The sequence below is a fragment of the Bufo gargarizans genome, chromosome 4, assembly GCF_014858855.1.
Source record: "Bufo gargarizans isolate SCDJY-AF-19 chromosome 4, ASM1485885v1, whole genome shotgun sequence".
NCBI classification, from domain to species: Eukaryota; Metazoa; Chordata; class Amphibia; order Anura; family Bufonidae; genus Bufo; species Bufo gargarizans.
In genome coordinates, this window is record NC_058083.1 from 146,507,128 (window position 1) to 146,524,763 (window position 17,636).

The 17,636-nt window shown below is 41.0% G+C and overlaps 1 protein-coding gene across 10 annotated transcripts in view; it reads left to right on the forward strand.

The window, feature by feature from the left end:
- Nucleotides 1-17,636, forward strand: part of MBNL1 (muscleblind like splicing regulator 1) — a 207,134-nt gene that overhangs the window by 12,357 nt on the left and 177,141 nt on the right. The window lies entirely within an intron of this gene.

Sequence of the window (17,636 nt, forward strand, 5' to 3'; positions counted from 1 at the left end):
TAAGGGCCCATTACCACCAGAGCATGACTCCAGGGTCCAGCACACACGCATTCACACATACACAGAGCTACATAGGAGCAAGTGCACATACAGATGTAGCAACCAGCAAGATGGGCTGCTGCATTAATGTAGCTCATCTATCCTATTTGTGTAATGCGATGTTCAGTCACATCAAATAGGTACAAAAATAACGTATTAATATCCGGTATTAACATAGCACATCATGACTGCTGCATCTTTATATCTATACGTCATATACTCAAACATGCCATAGGTACACACTGTATCTAAACAACATACCCTTATGTGCTTCCATACCACCCACTTGGCTAAGCATAACCCAAGATATGACATGATTTTGTTGTGCTACATCACAAGAAGCCACCCAGTGGTTGTGTTGTGGATTACAGTATGTCAGGAGTTTTGCTAGTATATTACAATATTGTGAAACTTTGAGTCCTTAAAGAAAACTTGTCGTATACAGTGATAAGTGATTTTATTTAGTACAATCTAAATTTGACAAGAGAGAGATCACTCTGAGCACAGTAGTCACGCGGACGGTCTTAATCAGTGAAAGAGAGTAGAGATGAGCAAGTTTCTTGAAAAATTTCAATTCAGTCGCTAATCAAGTATGCTCCAATTGCCCTGAAAGTTGGTATATATGGTTCTATGGTCTCTCAGGACTTTTTTTTCCTAGAAAGAGGATGAGAGGGGATGAAGAATGAGAGGAGAGAGAGCTTAGTGTGCTACTCTGGGTTTCTGGGCAATATATATGTGTTGTTTGGGGGTACTCATTCTTATTACGAGAAGCACCAAGTATGAATAGTACATGTGCGGAGTATTGTAGGCCAAGCAACACAAATTACCTTTCCTCAGCCTGTCTGATGCCAGCAGGTGTAAGATGTGCTAAGTTTCATTTATTTTGCCCAGAAACCCAGAGGAGTGTTGCCTAGCTTACACTACTCCTCATTCATACTTGGCACCCTCCCCAACCAAGGCCTCTCAGGCAGCCAAGCAACTTTACCGTGCTTGGCTGTGCTAAAGTGTAGTTGGTCAGAAAGAGATGAGTTTCTGGTATGAGACACTCAGTTTAATTTTCCTTTAGGAAAAGCACAGCAATAAATAAATAAAAAATATTATGAAAAAAGCACTAATTGAACAGTTTCAGGCCATTATGGAGACCAGTTAATATAAGTGATGACTATTGTTGGCTAGGCAATGCTCCTCTTGGCTTTTGGGAAAAATATGAAAATTAGAATGTCTAACATCAGCTGACATCAGAAAGACTTTTGTTTCTTATACGTTTTGTCAGAGAAGCTAATTTGAATAGGTATGCAAATTAGCTTCCCTGACAAAAAAGATAAAGGGGCACATTTATTAAGACCGGTGTTTTAATAAAACCCTAAACTAGTGGTGGTTCCACCGAAGTTATGAAGAGTGGATGATGTAGCCTGCTGCCAGGTTAGACTGCTGCAGAGGGGGAAGGGATGTGTCAACAACGTATCCCACTGTATGCTTATCCTGTGGGATACGTTACAGTCTTCAGTCATAAATCCTCCTGGCATAAACATCTGACAGAAGGTTCATAATGTGATGTGAACCCAGCCTTACGCATGTTTGTCATGTGCACATCTTTCTCTTGGTTTACCTAAAATTAATTACAAAATATTTGGGTTTGTTAGAATCCAAATAAAAAAAATTAAATAAATCAAGATGAATTCCAAATTGATAGAATTGTTTGCTAATCTTGAGTTTTTTGTGGTAGCCTCAAACTGTTCAATCAGTGCCTTTTTCATAATAAGATTTTTTATCTATTGCTGTTCTTGCATCGACACATAATGCTTTTCTGGAAAAAAAAACATGGAAGCTAACCCCCTTTCCAAAAGGGAAGGAAAACTGAGTGTCTCATACCAGGAACCCATCCCAGCTCTTTCTAGTTAACTACATTTTAGCAGAGCCAAGCAAATACAATTTGCTTGGTTGCCTGAGAGGCCTTGGTTTGTGGTACTATTTCTCATGATGGTGAGTGCTGAGTATGCATGAGGAGTATCATAAGGGTACTTTCACACTTGCGTTTTTCTTTTCCGGCATAGAGTTCCGTCACAGGGGCTCTATACCGGAAAAGAACTGATCAGTTTTATCCCCATGCATTCTGAATGGAGAGTAATCCGTTCAGTTTGCATCAGGATGTCTTCAGTTCAGTCGTTTTGACTGATCAGGCAAAAGAGAAAACCGCAGCATGCTACGGTTTTATCTCCGGCGAAAAAAACTTGCCTGAACGCCGGATCCAGCATTCCTTCCCATAGGGATGTATTAGTGCCGGATCCGGCGTTCAGAATACCGTAATGCCGGATCCGTCGTTCCGTTATGTGCATGCGCAGACTGAAAAAAAGGTGAAAAAAATAAATGCCGGATCCGTTTTGCCGGATGACACCGGAACGACGGATCCGGCATTTCAATGCATTTTTTCGACTGATCAGGCAGTTCCGGCGACGGAACTGCTTGCCGGATCTCTCTGCCGCAAGTGTGAAAGTAGCCTAAGCCAGTAAGCCAACACTCCTGTGGGCTTTTGGGGAAAATATATCAAATTAATACCCCTTCTATCTACTGGCATTAGATTGGCTTAGGAAAGCTAATTTGAATATCTTTTCCAGAAACCCAGAGAGGTGTTCCCTGGCCTATAATACTCCTCACATGTATTATGCATGCGAGGAAATGTCCAGAAACCCAGAGGAGCATACTAGGCTCTCTCCTCTTCTAGCCTATTTTTCTGAAATGAATCACAAAAAATTCAGGTTCATTCAAATCTAAATTTTTGGGGAAAATCAGGACGAATTGTGAACTGGTAGAATCGATTTTCACATCCCTAATTGACTGCCTTTTCTGTATCAGAGCTACCAGTTATCTGTAATGAGACTTCAGTGCCCTAATTATAAAACATAAACAGTGCTATTCAATGGAGGCTGCTTATGGATGCTATTTTAGCTGCCCCTGCAAATGAATGGCTGTCTATATAATGCGGGGATGGTTCCTGGTTGCCAGAATGGGAGCTGCTTAACTCCCTTTAAATAGGCTGTCCATCTTTGGGGGGCCATTCAGCCAGATGCCCCCTTGTCACTGGACTTGCTCCCTGCTGTCGTTTTCTGGTCCCACTGCTGTGTTCCAGTTCCGGTCATTCACATCCAGTTTTATATGTGTCACATGTGTCACTGCAGCCAGGTGACGTGTCTCCCATGCATCGCGTGACCTGTTGACATGACAAGAGGCTGCTCCGATGAGACAACTCCTTTAGCTGAGGCCGATATGAATAAATAGAATGATTTATTCTTTTTCCTTGCACTGCATTTTTGGTTATAAAGGCCGCTTGTGTAAAACATTTAAAATCCTGGACTGAATTGTAGCTAGTGTAACGTATGTCTATTCATTCTGCCAATCACACCATACTCCATTCTGGATCATTTCTATGTTTCTATTGCTACAAGAGGACATCGTTTTAAATTAGAGGGGCAAAGGTTTAAAAGTAATATCAGGAAGTATTACTTTACTGAGAGAGTAGTGGATGCATGGAATAGCCTTCCTGCAGAAGTGGTAGCTGCAAATACAGTGAAGGAGTTTAAGCATGCATGGGATAGGCATAAGGCCATCCTTCACATAAGATAGGGCCAGGGGCTATTCATAGTATTCAGTATATTGGGCAGACTAGATGGGCCAAACGGTTCTTATCTGCCGACACATTCTATGTTTCTATTTTATCCCCTCGATATCATTACAAATGATGTTATACTTTGCGTGTTACTCTTGGAATAGCTTTTGCATTCATTTACATTTGCAAAGGTGAGACTCCATCTACAGTATGTACTGTTTGTCCTGAAGATGATGATCATAATGCGGTACTTTTCCAAAGAATGCACTTTTCATCTTTTGACTGTGCATATTACAGTGAAAGCTATTTTGGTAAGCTAAAAATGCCCATGTTTTCCCATGTGCAATGTGCGAGGAACAAGATGTACAATGAAATGTGACCTTCATCTCCAAGAATGAATTCCACAGAAATCTGCAGACTTCTGACACCAAAATGGACCTTGTGTTTACTTACTGATGTAATACAGGAGAAGACTGTGTTCAAGTATTTTAGGTTTCATCGCTGTAATTAAACATTAAAGGGGTTGTGTCACTTCAGCCTACAAGCCACTTACTAATGTATCTTATCCATATTGCTTCCTTCCCTGGCTGGATTCATTTTTCCATCATATTATACACTGCTTGTTCCCATGGTTACAACCACCCTGCAATCTAGCAGTGGTGGTCGTGCTTGCATAATATAGGAAAAAGTGCTGGTTTCTCTGGTGGCCAGGACCGTGGGAGAACACATAGACCAGCGTTTTTTCCTATAGTGTGCAAGGACAGCCACCGCTGATGAGTTGCAGGGTGGTCTTAAGGGCACTTTCACACTAGCGTTATTCTTTTCCGGCATTGAGTTCCGTCCTAGGGGCTCAATACCGGAAAAGAACTGATCAGGTATATCCCCATGCATTCTAAATGGAGATGTCTTCAGTTCAGTCTTTTTGACTGATCAGGCAAAAGATAAAACCACAGGAATGTATAAGTGATGGATCCGGCATACAAAATACCGGAATGTCGGATCCGTCCTTCCGGTATGCGCATGCACAGCACGTTTAAAATGTGAAAAAAAATCTAAACGGATATTTGCCCGTATGACAAACGGACAGACAGATACGTTCTTGCAGTGCATTTTTAAGACGGACCAGGATCCTGATCAGTCTTAAAATGCAATCAGGTGGCATACGTTTTGCTGGATCCGGCAGGCAGTTCCCGCCACGGAACTGCCTGCCGGATTCCTTTGCCGCAAGTATTAAAGTAGCCTAACTATGGAAACAAGCAGTGTATAATGTGATGGAAAAATAAATCCAGCCAGCAAAGGAAGCAACATGGATAATAACAATACATTAGTAAGTGGCTTGCAGTGATGGTCAGTTTGCAGTGTTCGCCAGCGAACACATGCGGGCTGCCATCTTTAGTAAGGTAGACTCACCCGTCTGGCGATGTACAGGTAAGCCCTTACCTGTGCCTGTGCCGCAAGCCGGTCTGAAATCAAATGCGGTCACCCGGAGCAGGCAGTTCCGAGAACAGCCCGATGAAGGCCCCCGGCGGCTGTTTTCGTAACTGCCTGCTCCCGGTGACCGCATTTGATCTCAGACCGGCTCCTGGCACAGGCACAAGTAAGGGCTTACCTGTACATCACCGGACAGGTGAGTCTACCTTACTAAAGATGGCAACCTGCATGTGTTCGCTGGTGAACACTGCGAACTGACCATCACTGGTGGCTTGTATTACCTTTCTCTACATAATAAATGCCACTTACTGAAGTGATACAACCCATTAAAGCTAGCTATTCAAATCCCTTGTAATCAATGGAGGGTGCACTTACTTGTTTTTACCTGCTCATAGACTCATTCATTGACATTTTTTAGGGCATCTTTTTTATGCTGTTGCCCTTAGTGGTATATAGTGTGACTGACATTATACCTACAGGAATACCGTTGTGTGTGCACAGTCTGGTTGACTCATTTGTGATACTGATAGTGGTGCATTTCACTTTTGCTGGCTGTCAGTCTCACAAAATGTCCCTCCAGGTCCAGTCCTGTACACAGTGTTATAGCAATAATGTTTGCAGAAGTTGGTAATGTAATTAGACCCCTGTCCCCGAGAGTCCCTGACCCTGTAGGAGAACAGTAACACTAAGTTCTGGACAATAACCCATGCCATGAGCTTATTAGATAATGATACACTCCAATTTCAATCTACAAATGAATGCTTTATTGTAATAAGGCATAAATCCTGAAAACTATCAGAACAGTAGCACAGTAAAGTTTGGGTCGGGTGTAAGGGTCTAGTGTAATTTTTATACCTGAGTCTAGAAACATTAAAATGTATCTGTGGTTGTAAATGTACCAAACACCAGCAGTGGACGTATGAGGTCAGGATCTCTGGGCAATAAAGGCCATAGGCCCCTTACCAGTTGTGATGCACTTGAGTTGGGTTAACACATTGCCTTTCAGCAGAACATATCTCTTGCATTTTTACAGACTTTATTCCAAGTCATTTCTGGGTAGGAGCCCTCAGGTACTGCTTTAATACCAGAATGGCCAGACCACTCCTGCTAAACAGACCTTCACAAAACCTTCCAATTGTATTTGTATGGTGTTTTCCATTGACCCTCTTGCCAGCTATTGGAATAAAAATAGGTTGATGCCTATGGCATGCAGTGTCAGAATGAAACTAAAGCCATCCACATTTGGACGTCAGCTATCTCTCTTGACTCCATCCACATTTGATTCAGCCAAACACGTATGTGTATTAAGTGGGGAGAACTTCCATTCACTTATGGTGGTGGCTTATCTTTCGGAAGGATAAAAGGATGGGGGAAAGTCAAGACCTCCCCACACACATTAGACTGGGGGAACCTACTAATGTTTACAGCGGCCTTTAGGCACTGTAGTAATATTCTAGGCCTACCTAAAATATGTCTTCACTTCCTCTTTATTGTCTGCAGCTTGAAACATCTGCTAGCATTGCAGATATGTACATTAAAAAGTGGTGCCCATTAAATCTGATTCACAGAGTGTTCTTTGAGCTTCTAGCTGTTCTAGACATGTTTTATCATCTCCTAGCTATTATAATCCTAAATGGCTTGCAGGCAGGGCAAGGACAAAACTCTTCTGCTGTTGGTTTATTTTCATAACTGAAATGTGTTGTAATGTTGGCTTGTTGCAATAGCTCCTGGTGGTGTACGATCAACTGAAAAAGAGGTGGGGACATCGTCTTATAGATCATTGCTACGGCTTCACATTGCCTGGTCTCTTCAGTTCAGCTCAGATCATGTCTCCTGAAGGGCATTAATAAATTAAAGATTATGCAGGGAAGGGCTTTTAAATGGTGCATACATGTTCTGAATTAGAAAATTGGAAAGAAGCAGAATCTATGATTGTAGGTTTAGAGGTTCATCCAGGTATCTGCAAACTATGCAAATAGCTTAGATACTTGGTTAAAAGTAGATATCGTAAGGGATGCAGTGACCCTCCAGGGAGTGCGTGGGGGAGAATGGAAGAGGTAGTTATTACCCGGAAGGTGGTTTAAGTACTCCCAGGTCACCGTGGTGATCTCCCCCTCTGGATCTCCCTAGGGCTCAGCAATGTCAGGAGGGCGCACCCTTTCTCCCTCCGAGGCATTCCTTGGAGTTTGGGCTCCTGTGTGGTGGTAGTTGGAGTGCCATTGATGTTGGGTATTTGTCTGGGTGCAAGGCATAGCAGGTGCAATGGTCGATGGATGGTGGAGTAAGTAATCAGGCCAGTTACTGTAGTATCAATAAATAAGTCTCTCTTTGCTAAAGTGCATAGTGGGAGTAGTAGTACACCAGACAGTAACAAGACACAGTTCCAAAGCAATTCTTTCCCAGTAGCAGCATATGGAAAGTGACTAGAGATTAGCAATTTCTTAAAAAATTAGATTTTCCGGTATGCCGAATTTTTTTTGAAAAACATTTGGTTCCATCCGAATATATTCAAGGTAAATTTCATCTAACGTCTATTTCCTGGCTGCAGAGAGCCTTTATAGTGGTGTAGAACACTGTGCATTGGAGTAACACGCATAGGGAGTCTGCTTTGGTAGTGAAATAATACTGTGAGTCAGTATGACATGCAGATGACAGGCATCACTCTTAGGCCTCATGCATACCGCCGTTCTGTTTTTTGCGGTCCGCAAACCGCAATTTAAGGAACGGAATGGGCGGCCCATTGTAGAAATGCCTATTCTTGTCCGCAAAACGTACAAGAATAGGACATGTGATATTTTTGGGGCTGAGCCACTGAACGGAGCAACGGATGTGTCCGCATCTTTTGCAGCTCCATTGAAGTGAATGGGTCCGCAAAAACTGCGGCTTGGATGCGGACCTGAACAATGGTTGTGTGCATGAGGCCTTAGAATTACTGCACACTTCACTTATTTGGGCAGTCACGGGACAAAAACTGACCAAATATCTCAAGTATGAACTCAGCCTTAGGCCTCTTTCACACTACAGTTTTTTGCGTTCCGTATACGGTCCGTTTTTTGCGTTCCGTATACGGTCCGTATACGGAACCATTCATTTCAATGGTTCCGCAAAAAAACGGAATGTGTTCCGTATGCATTCCGTTTCCGTATTTCCGTTTTTCCGTTCCGTTGAAAAGATAGAACATGTCCTATATTTGGCCGCAAATCACAGTCCGTGGCTCCATTCAAGTCAATGGGTCCGCAAAAAAAACGGAACACATACGGAAATGCATCCGTATGTCTTCCGTTTCCGTTCCGTTTTTTGCGGAACCATCTATTGAAAATGTTATGCCCAGCCCAATTTTTAATATGAAATTACTGTATACTGTATTTGCCATACGGAAAAACGGAACGGAACAACGGAACGGAAACGGAACCACAACGGAAGCAAAAAACGGAACAACGGATCCGTGAAAAACGGAACGCAAAACACTGAATTCAACATACTGTAGTGTGAAAGAGGCCTTAGGCTACATGCCTACATCACCATGGTGATGGATCATGTGATGAGCGCAGTGACGTCACCACAGGTCCTTTACCTCACAGATGAAGACAGAAGAGATGCCGGCTGCGCGAACAAGTGGATTAAGGTGAGTTAAATTATTATTATATTTTTTTTAACCCCTCCAGCCCTATTTTACTTAGCATTCTGTATTCAGAATGCTATTATTTTCCCTTATAACCATGTTATAAGGGAAAATAATACAATCTACACAACACCTAACCCAAACCTGAACTTCAGTAAAGAAGTTCGGGTCTGGGTAGCACATGAATTTTTTTATCATGTGCGTGCGTGCAAAACACATTGCACCTGCGCAATAAAAACTAATCGGAACGCAATTGCAGTCAAAACTGACTGCAATTGCGTACCTACTCATGCGGGTTTGCCGCAATACACCCAGGACGCATCCTGAACAAATCCGTCACGCCCATGTGAACCCAGCCTAATAGTATTTTCTGATTTTGACTTTGCGTGTCTGACTTCCCCTTTTGTCTCCCCAAGTACGTCCTGCACACTTAGTTAGGTCAGGGACCTTCGCCCTGTTGGGGGTCACCATTTAGGGCAGATCGTCCAAGTAGGTAGGGAAAGTAGTGAGGGTGAAGGTTAGGAATGCACATCTGATGTGACAGGAAAATTCTCCTGAATCGAATCTTAACAAATTCAGATTCCTTTGTTAAAGAATTGATTAGCTCATCTCTAGTTTACATATTTTGCAGGAGACAATAATAACTAACCTAGTTCCTAGATGGCATTTACTCACTAAAAAAATAAATGGAAAAAAATTCACTGCATCAAATACAATCAAATAAAGGTGTAATTTCTTTGAGGCATCAATTTATTTTCCAAACTTATGGGTGAACTTCTCATCATCCAAAATAAAAGGCAAAAATGGATGGAAAGGCATGGTATAGTATAGAGAGCCACTCAGACGTAGTGTGATAGCGGAACTTGTCCTCTGACTTAATTTAATTTTAGAGTTAAAGAGCAGATTAGTTAATGAAGCACCTACTCAGCAAGACAGTTCAATCTCTACCATAAGGTTAAACAAAATTAGTTTTCTTCATCTTGACAGATATTTCAGTATATTACATTATAGCGGGATATTAGCAGATATTAATTGAAGGCATTTTAAAACTAACCTAAAAAATGATCTTAATGGAGGGAAAGGAAAATAATTGAAAAGTAATGTAGTTGTGGGTAGCAGGAAACTATACCCCATCATAGGTATCGCCAGTATAGACTTAATCATAAAGTTGTACTAAATGTAGTGGCAGTCTTTTTAATATACTAAATGGTGGATTACTCAGTCTGGGACAAGGCAAAAGCCCCCATGAGGTAGAAAGTAAGGGTCTTCAACAGTGATGCTGCAGAAGAAAAAATGTTCTGCTTTCTCCAACAAGATGGGGCAACATGCCACACCTCACAAACCTCACTGGCACGGGTTTATAAACTTACGAAGGAGCGAACTGTGAGAAAGGGGTTATGGCCACCACATTCCCCAGACTGGTCTACATACAATTTTTATCTGTGGGGAAATTTAAAACATAAAAGTGTAGGCTTCCAAGCCACATACCTTGGATGAACTAAACAAAAAGATCATAAACACTATCCACAGCATCACTGTTGACAAGCTGTAAGCAGTATCAGCAAACATAATCCAACTTGCCCAAAGATGCATAGACATGAACAGGGACCATTTTCAGCATCTGTTGTGACTTGTGGGTAATTAAAAAATAAAACAATCCACTTGCTCGTTCATCTTCTCATATTATTGCTGGAGGCAGGCTACTTTCTCATGGGCCACCCTGTATTATTACCCTCAGGAAATACATTCAGGCCACTCTTGAACTCTTTTAGTGAGTTCACCATCACCACCTCTTCTGGCATAGGAGTTCCATAGTCTCACTGCTCTTACAGTAAAGAACCTTCACCTATGTTTGTGTAAAAACCTTCTTTCCTCTAGAAGCAGAGGATGCCCCCCCCCCCCCCGTCACAGTCCTGGTAATAAAAACATCATGAGAGAGATCTCTGTACTGACCCTGATATATTTATACACGGTTATTAGATCTCCCCTAATTTTTCTAAACTAAATAAACCTTATTGTGACTATCTTTCCGGGTACTGTAGTCCACCCATTCCAGTTATTACTTTGGTTGCTCTCCCCTGAACCGTCTCTAGTCTGCTATGTCTGTCTTGTCTACCGTAGCCCAAAATTGTACACAATACACATGTGTGGTCTGACTAGTGATTTGTAAAGGATGTAACTAAATTCTTGTCATGTGCCCCTTTTGATGCTGGAGTTGGAGGGAGAGAGTTTCTTCTGTAGTACTTCTATAAACATCAGAGGGTGAAGGACCTTTGGTGATGTCATCACAAGTCCTGCACTCTCCTAACCTTGGAACTAAACCATTGTCAGTGCAGTTTCTTTACTTTTAAACAGTTTAGCTTTCTAAGGGTTCAAACTGCACTGATCTACAAGTAATGCTATGTATGTTGGTGTTCATATTAATAATTCTAAGCAAGTAATTACAGAAATGAAAAGACAAAATGTCATTTTTTAAATTAAATATTAATGACAAAGATTTATTTGTAACCTAAAAGTCGATTTTCTCTTTGCCGTTATATTATAGTTTTGCATTGCATTTTTAATTTGTCTCACAGCAGGAGAATTCAGTGTCTATAACTTTTCATGAACACTATCTTTTTAATAAGAATTCCTCAGTAATGAGGAGGACTTTGCATTCTTATGATTCACTGTAGTTTATTATCTTAGTATAAAGCAGTACAGTATTTCAGTTAGTCGTAGTTGATCTATGAAGGTCTGTCTGAAACAGTCCTATTTAAAACTGAAAAAAAAATTGTCTTTGTTGATTGGAAGTCCTGTGCTCTCTTCCTGCATATCATCGACATACGCATACGACTGGCAGAAGCAAGCTCTTGCACTGAGCCATACTATTACAGAGGAGTGGGAGTGTACCTGCCAATCATAGGCTAGCACCCGGTGAAATGGTGGAGAGTAGAGAAACCTCCACATTTCTACAGGTCATTTGTATATTTTAATTTCACACCGCAATAACATACATCCTCCATATCATTCACCTAAAATCTATCAAGTGCTTGACTGCTGTCAACATTTTTTATACTGAAATATAAAATATATTTGTGGATGCATTTTACACATCTGGGTGTCATTAACTAAATCCCTTGCAATGTGACGGCCATGACTTAGTGAACAGCTAATTGCACGGTATCAATGGTGCTACACAGTAGTGGTCTTGTCCCAGGAATACCGCAGAGGGATTTTGTGTGACTGAGCGGTGCTATGAGAACTTTCAGAACAGTATGGTTTTGCACAAACAGTACTTAGAAAGTTAATGACGCATATCAGATTTCAGGACTGCCATTACTGTCCTAGTTTTTGTGCATCAGAGCAAATCTCATAGAATGAGTTTGCATTATTTTTCCAGTAGGCAGCTATGAGGCACTTAAATGGTCTCTAAATGATACAACAGAAAAGATTGTTGGGTAATTGGATGAATTCGTAAAATCATTCTATAGTATGGAAAATGATACCGTATAGAAAATAATCAAGAGATAGTCAGGTATAGTCTCATACAGCATCATGGCCGTGTCAGAAATGTATCTGAATGTTTTACCAGATATGGTGTTCCAACACTTGGAAGGTTAACTATGTTTCTCCTGTATATCCTGATCAATAAAAAAGATTCTGACAAAATGAAAGTCATTTGCCCCTTATGATTATAAAGTATGAGATCCAAACCTTTGCAAGTTTGAGTCCCATTGTCATATGAGGGAAATCCGTTCATAGGTTGGTAACCCATGTAGGACTTTCATCTACTAGCCAGAGCAGAGGCAGCTACAAAGAGTTTCTCCTTCTTGAAGACCTGTGCATTCCATGGGCAGCCCTTCGAAATACAACAGTTATTCCCCAAAAAGTTGAGACATAGTAACATAGTACATAAGGCCGAAAAAAGACATTTGTCCATCCAGTTCGGCCTGTCATCCTGCAAGTTGATCCAGAGGAAGGCAAAAAAACCCTGTGAGGTAGAAGCCAATTTTCCTCACTTTAGGGGAATAAAAATTCCTTCCCGACTCCAATCAGGCAATCAGAATAAATCCCTGGATCAACGATCTCTCTCTAGTAGCTATAGCCTGTAATATTATTACGCTCCAGAAATACATCCAGGCCCCTCTTGAATTCCGTTATTGTACTCACCATCACCACCTTCTCAGGCAGAGAGTTCCATAGTCTCACTGCTCTTACCGTAAAGAATCCTCTTCTATGTTTGTGTACAAACCTTCTTTCCTCCAGACGCAGAGGATGTCCCCTCGTCACAGTCACAGTCCTGGGAATGAATAGATGATGGGATAGATCTCTGTACTGACCCCTGATATATTTATACATATTAATTAGATCTCCTCTCAGTCGTCTTTTTTCTAAAGTGAATAACCCTAATTTTGATAATCTTTCAGGGTACTGTAGTTGCCCCATTCCAGTTATTACTTTAGTTGCCCTCCTCTGGACCCTCTCCAGCTCTGCTATGTCTGCCTTGTTTACAGGAGCCCAGAACTGTACACAGTACTCCGCTACGTAAAATGGTAATATGCATAAATACGAACAGAATGCAATGATTGGCAAATCTCATAGTGCCATATTATTTTCAAAATAGGTCATAGAATACATATTAGGTGTTGAAAGTGAGAAATTTTACCATTTCATGAAAATAATTAACTCTTTTAGAACTTGATGGCAGCAACACATCTCAAAAAAGTTGGGACAGGGCCATGTCTACCATTGTGTAACATCCCCTTTTTTAACAACAGCCTGTAAACGTCTAGGAAGTGAGGAGATACTACCTGGTTCCTTCATAGTTGCAAGAAACCCTGTGATTAGCTTGTCATCAGAAGACCCAATATCCAATGTGGTCATCTGGTTTAAAGAAGAACAGGTTTGTAATTAATGTAAACAATGAACATGAGACATTATATAGGACATGACAGTCTCTTTCTAACAAAGCAAGAACCAGTCCTGTACCTCACATGATCCAGAGATCTCCCCATTCTTTGCTCCCATTGATTTGTTGATTTATTCCAGTTTGGCAGCTCAGGGAACATGTCTTTTCCCAGGGGCTATGTTCTTTCTGTTGCAGCTAGTGGCAGTTGAAGAATGGATCATGGTTGTCCACCTCAATGAGGTGCTTTAAAAATTGTAGAATATTTTTTAGGGGACAACCCCTTTAAGTGGATTTTCATTAATCAACAATCAGTTGATTACTGTGGTTGGATCAGATTTTATCCAGTTTTATGTGAAAAGAAGCCAAATATTTTTTAAGGGGTTATCCCATGAATCTTTTTCTCATCAACAATGCTGAAAGGCTGTTTTAACCCCTAGACAACATGCACCGCACATGTACGGTGCAACTGGAAAGGAGTTAAGAACCAGCACCGTACTATTATGATGTGGTGATCAAATGGGTAGAGAAGCTGCTCTCACTTGATCTGTGGCAGGGCAGTGTATCCGCTGGCATCGATGGCAAAAGATTTCAGTTTGTTTTTCAATTGAGTTGTACAGTTTATAGGTCATATTAAAGGTGGAAAAAGTTCTGAAATGATTTATCTTTGTCTCGATTTTTTACAGCACAGAAACCTGACATTTTAACAGCGGTGTGTAGACTTTTTATAAACTAAAATATATAACTGTAACAGCAATTTTTTGGTCACCTTGCCTCACAAAAAGTGTAATATTGAGCGATTAAAAAGTATTTTGTACCCCAAAATGTTACCAATGAAAATGCCATCTTATTCTGCAAAAACAAGCCCTCACACAAGACTATAGTCATAAAAAAATAAAAAAATATAAAATGGCTCTCAATATGGTGACTAGTGTTGAGTGCGAATATTCGAAAAGCAAATTTTTATCATGAATATCGGCACTTTGAGAATTTGTGAATATTTAGAATATAGTGTTATATATTTGTAATGATGAATATTAGTTTTTTTCTTTTTTTTTTTTTTTAACACAGTACACATCAGGTGATCATCCCTCCCTTCTTTTGGGCCAATGAGAAGTCTTTATCATAGCTTAGCAACATCCCTAGCAACCAATAGAACAGTTGCCTACCCCTTACTATATAAGAACCTCCCCAGCAGCCATTTTCTAAAGTTTATTGCAGTTATGAAAGAGACTTCAGTGACATTGCTGTGCTCTGTGCTTTGTGTTATTACATTAGACAGTTAACTTATATATATAATTCAGATAGTTAGGGGGAGATAGTCAGTGTAGGTTAGATTGATCCATGGTGTAGCTGATATGTAGGGACAGCAGAACCTACATGCTACAGACATAGTGCTGTAATGTCACAAGTTGCACGTATTGCAAAAAAATATGTGCATCATTAAAAGTCGAAAATTTGCACAAATATATTGGAGCACTCTATCTGCATATAAAGCTATTCTAATGTTCTGCCATGCCAACCATTTTCTCTAGTCTCCGGAAACTTATACCAGCTGGAAAAATGTAGCATAAGTGACCCACGCCGGTATTTTGCACGCATTACGCAAATAATACATTGCCGATTTTCGGCAATCTCGAGTTCGCAAATATATGACGAATATTCTACAAAATATTTGCGAAATATCGTGAATTCGAATATTGCCCCTGCCGCTAATCACTAATGGTGACAACTAAAACAGGATTTTTTTTTTCAATAATGCCTTTTTGTGTAAAACTGATTTTATATATTTTTTTAAATAGACATATTAGGTATTTCTGTCCCATTTAGGGTAGTTTCACATTAGCATTAAAATCAACTGGCAGGCTGTTCTGTCAGCCTGCTGGAGATCATAGTATCTGGTATACCCGGTACTGCCTTTTCCCATTGAAGCCCATTGACTTTAATGGGACCTGGCAGATTCCGAACTGTTTCCGGCATAAGTGCTGGTAATTATCCAGACAAAAAGCGGTGCAAGCACGCGTCCCATTTAAGTCAATGTGGGCTGGCAATGTTTTGGCCATTTCCAGCTATGCCCGATATGATGAACTCTGGCAGGCTGTTCCCCTGCCGGAACAACCTGCAAGATGGTTTCAACACTAGTGTGAAACTGGCCTTATGGGTCATTTGTCTACTTCCCCTCATATATGGTTCCCCTAATGCAGCCTACATTTCTTAATATGCCTCTGGATCTTCAGAGACAGAGATGTAAAGTATCATCATCACAGTACACTTGCTGTGCTCCAGGGCAGCAAGTGATAGATCAGTTGCATACTGTAGAAGTAATGTCCCCTAACTCACACTACAGAGTCTCAGTGTATCCCATTTGAGGCAGCTTCAGCCTGTCCTCCCTGCCTCCTGCTTGTGATAAGTTTCTTTTCATCAGCTCTTGCAAGCAAGAAGGAGGAGAAAGCAGTGTGATGCTGCATCCCATAGAAATGCACTAGGGATTCTGAACACAGTACGCTCAGAAACAGAAACACCCAAACATTTAGGGGGTCATTTATTAAGACCCGCATTTTAGACGCCAGTCTTAATAACCCCTATATGTGGCGGTGGATCTATCGAAGTTATGAACATTACTTTAGCGCATCCAGCACCAGTCTAAATGTAAGCCAGCTTTCTAGCCATCTTACATTTAGACCATTTTCTATGCCTAAAACAGGCGTAGAAAATGATTAATGCCATGCCACACCCACTTTTTTAGACCTGGTGTGAGTTGGGAGTAAGTCGCAGATTTGTCGCTGACCGTTGCGTCGTGATCTGCGCCTGAGACCGTTGCGTCGTGATCTGCGCCTGAAATACACTTACTATAGGCATATTTCGGGATAATAAATGACCCCCTTAGTGTGAACCAGGGGAGTTCTATAACTCTGTGGCTACAGACTTACCTAATATATCATTGCCCTTCTCATCTCTTATGGCAGAAATTATGTCTTCAGCAGCACTGAGTAGATGGGGGACATAGTGAGGCACAAGGGGGGTGGAACTTGGTTGGGAGGGAAGGTGAAAGAAGGTGAAGCTGGCAGGGGGGGTTTCATAGATGCTGATGTAATGCTGTAATTCACAGGAAGTCAGCCATACAGGGAAGATTGACCTTCTGTCTACACAAGGTGCAAGGTCTGGACAGAAGGTCAGACTCGCATCGCATGACACAGCAACCCATAATGAGAAGACTCAAATGTAGATGCAAGTGATCTAGGATCAGACACATCACAGTGCTAGAATATTGCTAGTGAGAAGTATACATCCAAAACATTTCTGGAGTTCTTATTTAAGTTTTATTTACATTAAAGCGGAAAACTCCCTTAATTATAAAGGTGCCATAGCCGCCTTTGCATTGGGAGTAGTTTTCTTCTGGATGGTGACAGAAAGGTAACCAAGAGTAGCAGTCTATTATCTAGCAAGCGATTCTTACTCTTTGCATTTTACCTCTGGCGTCCTGCACTTCAGAGAACGACTTTTGGGACTTTGTTAGGGAATTAGCTCAGTAATAATTGAGGAGTTATTTACTGTGATTTTTCTGTTCCATTTTGGGCTCTTCTATGGGGTGCCAGAAAGTTGTACATATATGGAAGTACAGCAGTTCTTAAGTGAAATCTTATTTCCTCAACTCTTCTATTGTCTAATCTGTCTCATCGAATAAAAATAAATAAATAAATAAATGTCATCAAATAAGGGCGGATGCTACCACGTGGTTCTGCTTCTGGCAAGATGTCACCATTTTGTGGTGAAGCAATGGAAAATGTTAAAAGTAAGATGCCATTTTAAAAGCAGAAGCCCAGAGGTGTCGTGATAATGGTTTGCATATGGCGGGGCCAGCGTTAGCATGTTTTAGGCTTATACTGCACAGCTACTTTTTTGGCAGGGGAACAGCGTGCTACAGTTTATTGTAATTCTGGAATCAAATAAATGATTTACGATTTAGCGGCAGTGATCCCCGGAGGTATAGAGAAGCACGAAGCACTCATAGATGCTTGTCCTTTTTTATGTCTTCTTATGGTATGGAGTTT